The sequence below is a fragment of the Nelumbo nucifera genome, chromosome 1, assembly GCF_055504915.1.
Source record: "Nelumbo nucifera cultivar China Antique chromosome 1, China Antique-T2T, whole genome shotgun sequence".
Taxonomy (NCBI): Eukaryota; Viridiplantae; Streptophyta; class Magnoliopsida; order Proteales; family Nelumbonaceae; genus Nelumbo; species Nelumbo nucifera.
The window spans coordinates 194203049-194207440 of NC_142649.1; the positions used below are offsets into that span (position 1 = coordinate 194203049).

The following is a 4392-nucleotide window of genomic DNA, read 5'->3' on the forward strand; positions in this document are numbered from 1 at the left end:
CCGCAACCTTCTTGGCGTCCATTAGATGGATCCTACCATTCTTTCATCTGGTTCAGTTTATGGTTCAAGATTGATCCTTGAAAATATGATTTGCTAAATAGGGAATTCGATTCCCAGTTGAAAGGGAGAGAATTTTTCTTTTTGAAATTCGCCCACCTTATTCCGCAAGTTTTGGGCGTCCATACGATGGATCTCTCATCCCTTTAGCGCTACATGCACTCTTAGCTCTCTTTGCATTCCTTACCGCTTTCTCAGGTGTTCTAACTTAAGCATCGGAGAATTCCCACCGGGCAAGTTCCCCGGGAATTCACCGTCTTCTTCCTAGGTACCGTCCATCGCCAGCTAGGAGCTAGTCGACTGCCAGTTAGGAGTGCCCGGATTGCGCATCATCATTTGGCGTTGTCTATGGGAACACCTCAACAAGCCTTCCTCTAATCTCCACAACTCCCTCTCAAAAACTCAGCATTAATGGCTTCCTCCAACAATGCCGGACGTGGTGCCAACCAGAACACTCCTGAGGAACAACCTCAACTCCCCACTGTCTGCATCGGATAGTTCACCGTTATTTTTATCTTTATGATTTATCCAAGATTGTGATTTTCATATAGTCTATGAATTATTGTGCTTAATGCAATTAAGAGCTTGGCCACCTCTTAATTGATTTGAGTTATGTGAATGAATCGAGAGAGGAATTCACATAATCGACTGAATAATTCATAGTGTGAATTGAATGGTATATGGAGATATATATACATGATTCATCTGAATTTCATGGTCTTCTTGAACTTAATGCACTCCCATCTTGAGAGTTCTACTCGAGAGATCGAAGGGCTACCTGGTGGGCATAGGTTTAGTATATCTCGAAAGAGAATATTAAATAAAATTGGAAAGACTTCAGCTTATGAGAATGACAACTAATCATGGTAAATCGAACCCATAAATATTCATTGCCTTGGCTAGGTGGACCAAAAGCCCTAGCAATTCCATCCTTTGCAGATTCGATTAGTGATCACCTTCACTTTTACATTCTTATGCTAATTTTTATATAGTTCTTGCTCAATTCTGATTTTCGGTTGTCTAGATAATTAGGGAAGATTGTGGTTCTAATACTTATTTTGTTAAATCCCCATGGGAACGATATTTTATACTACTTGATAACTAGTGCACTTGCTAGGGTTATATATTTATAGCTATCAAGTTTTTGGCGCCATTGTCGGGGATTTAATCCTAAAATAATATTAGAACTTGTTGACCTTGATTAATTTGGATTTCTTTTATTGCTATTTTTATTTTGTTATTTTTATTTTTATTTTTATTTGTTATATTTTATTTTTACTCTACTTGTTCGATTTCTTGCTGGTTCAGATTTACTAGTGCATGACACGCACTAGAAAGGAAGGACTAGCTGAGTTCGATCTAGAAATTGAGAGGACCCTTTGCTTGTTGCAAAGGGCCAACAAAGAAAAAGCAAGAGAGGAGTTGTTATTTGCGAACCAGCCATAGAGATTGAAGGAGAGATGGCAAAAGGAAATCGCACCCTCTTGGACTATGCTTGTCCAAACATTGATGGGGCGACAGCCAGCATTTGCATACCCACCATTCATGCCAACAATTTTGAAATCAAGCCTGCAATAATTCAAATGATCCAGACAAGCATTTAGTTTAGTGGGTTACCAAGTGATGACCCTAATGCACACATTGTTAACTTCTTAGAAATATGTGATGCATTTAAACATAATGGAGTTAGTGATGATGCTATTAGGCTTAGATTATTTCCTTTTTCATTGCGTGATAGAGCTAAAGATTGGCTTAACTCACTCCCTGCAGGAAGTATCACCACTTGGAATGATCTAACCCAAAATTTTTTGGCTAAATATTTCCCACCCTCTAAAACAGCAAAGTTAATTAATGATATTACTACTTTTACTCAATTTGAGAGGGAATCCTTGTATGAAGCATGGGAACGATTCAAGGAGATGCTTAGGAAGTGTCCTCACCATGGGATACCAACTTGGCGACAGATTCAGACTTTTTACAGTGGTATTAACCCCTCTAATCGATCCATTATTGATGCAGCCGTAGGTGGTACGATCATGAGGAAAACACCGGAGGAAGCTTATGACCTAATAGAGGAGATGGTGTCAAACAGCTACCAGTGGAGCAATGATTGAACCAATCAGAGGGGAGTACACCATATCTTCTCCCTTGCAGCCATATCTACGCAACTTGCTAGTCTGAATAAGAAGTTTGATGCTTTTAATATTGTAGCCATTAATACACCATCTAGCATCTCATGCGATTTATGTGGTCAAATAGAACATAGTAATTCTGATTGTCAATTAAATAGTCCTTTTGTTTCCCATGAGAATGCTAATTTTATCTCTCATGCTGGCAGGTCAAACTTCAACCCATACTCCAATACATACAACCCAGGGTGGAGGAATCACTCGAACTTCTCATGGAGTAACAATCAGCAAAAGTCACCCATGGGTTTCCAACCACAGCCGCCCCCACAAGAAAAAAAGAACAATCTGGAGGAAATGATCTCTAAGTTCATTAATGCCATTGAAGCAAGGTCCCAAGAGCAAGAAGCATCGATTAAAAACTTAGAGGTTCAAGTGGGGCAGATTGTAAGCATGTTATCAGAAAGGAAAGAGGGAAGGCTACCCAGCAACACAGAAAAGAACCCCAGAGAGCAAGTAAACGCCATAACTTTAAGAAGTGGGAAAACAATTGGCGAAATTCAAAGAGAGGACAAGGAAGCTGAAGTGGCTGATCTGCAAAAGGAGAATGAGGGAAGTACCCCTAAACTGAATTTACATGAAATTAAACTTCCTATTCCCTACCCAAGAAGAGTCTTGAAGGCTAAATTAGATAAGCAATTTGAAAAATTTTTAGAATTTTTCAAAAAGATTCATATATTAACCTTCCTCTTCTTGATGTTTTGTCACAGATGCCGAAGTATGCCAAATTCCTGAAAGAGGTAATGTCCAACAAAAAAAAGTGGGAGGATGGTGAGATGGTAAAACTAAACGAAGAATGCTTAGCCATTCTTCAAAAGAAATTGCCCCCAAAGCTTAAGGATCCAGGGAGTTTTTCTATACCTTGCACCATAGGGAATACTAAATTTGAAAAAGCTTTATGTGATTTAGGTGCTAGTATAAATTTAATGCCTTATTCTATTTTTGAAAAACTTGGACTACATGAACTAACATCTACAATTGTTATCTTGCAATTAGCTAATCGAAGCATTAAATATCCTAGGGGAATAGTAGAAGATGTTTTAGTCAAAGTGGGCAATTTCATCATTCCTGCTGATTTCATTGTGTTGGATATGGAGGAAGATAGGACAATGCCGTTGATTCTAGGGAGACCTTTTCTTGCTACTGGTGATGCTTTAACTGATTTGCGAAAATGTCTACTTACCCTTAGAATCAATGATGAAGAAGTGGTGTTCAATGTATTTAAAACCATGGAACATCCCAACACAATTGAACATGAAATTTATGCAATCGATAGCATTGATGTTGGTGCAGCCGAAGTAGACACATCTAAATCAAAAGACATGCGGAAAGTTGCACTTAACAATAGCCCTAATCAATTGCAACAAGCAGAGCAGAAGTTTAAAACCATGGAACATCCCAACACAATTGAACATGAAATTTATGCAATCGATAGCATTGATGTTGGTGCAGCCAAAGTAGACACATCTAAATCAAAAGACATGCTGAAAGTTGCAATTAACAATAGTCGTAATCAATTGCAACAAGGAGAGCAAAAGTTTATACTGAAATCAGAATTTCAAAATTTGACTTCTGAGCCAGATTCTTTTGAAATTACATCTCAGAGATGAATAAATGGAAATGGATCGTAGATTAAAATCCATATCTATGAAATGAACATGAATCAAAATTAGGTCGTGGACTGATGTTTGCTTTTTATCAGAAAATGGCAAACGGATCATTTGCAAAGCTACTTGATTAAAACAAGTTGAAGGGCCCAAACAATGCTGACTGGTATAGGAACCTTATGCTGGTCCTTGCTTCTGAAAAACTTGACAAAGTGGCAAAGAATCCTGCCCCGGAGCGTCCGGGAGATAGGGCTTCTGAGGCCCGAAGGAGAGACAATCAAGAATGGGAGGAGAAAAACTCCCTTGCCCGGTGTTACATCATTGCCTTCTTGGACAATCCGATACAGAGGCAGTTCGATCAGATCGAACTTGCCAAAGACAAATTGGACAGTCTCAGGACAATGTATGAAGAGCAGAATCGTTCTACTCGACAAAAGGTCTTGAAACAGTTCATGACCACACAAATGTCCAAGGGTCAACAAGTTCACGACCATTGTCTTCGGATGATGGGATACATCAACGAACTGGAGGCTCTTAGATCC

The 4392-nt window shown here is 39.0% G+C and overlaps 1 non-coding gene across 1 annotated transcript; it reads right to left on the bottom strand.

Annotated features, from left to right (window-relative positions):
• Positions 1–1898: 1898 nt before the first annotated feature.
• LOC148804307 (small nucleolar RNA R71) lies at positions 1899–2005 on the bottom strand. Its single transcript, XR_016081556.1, has one exon. It is a non-coding gene; the product is annotated as a small nucleolar RNA R71 (small nucleolar RNA).
• Between the last annotated feature and the right edge of the window lie 2387 nt (positions 2006–4392).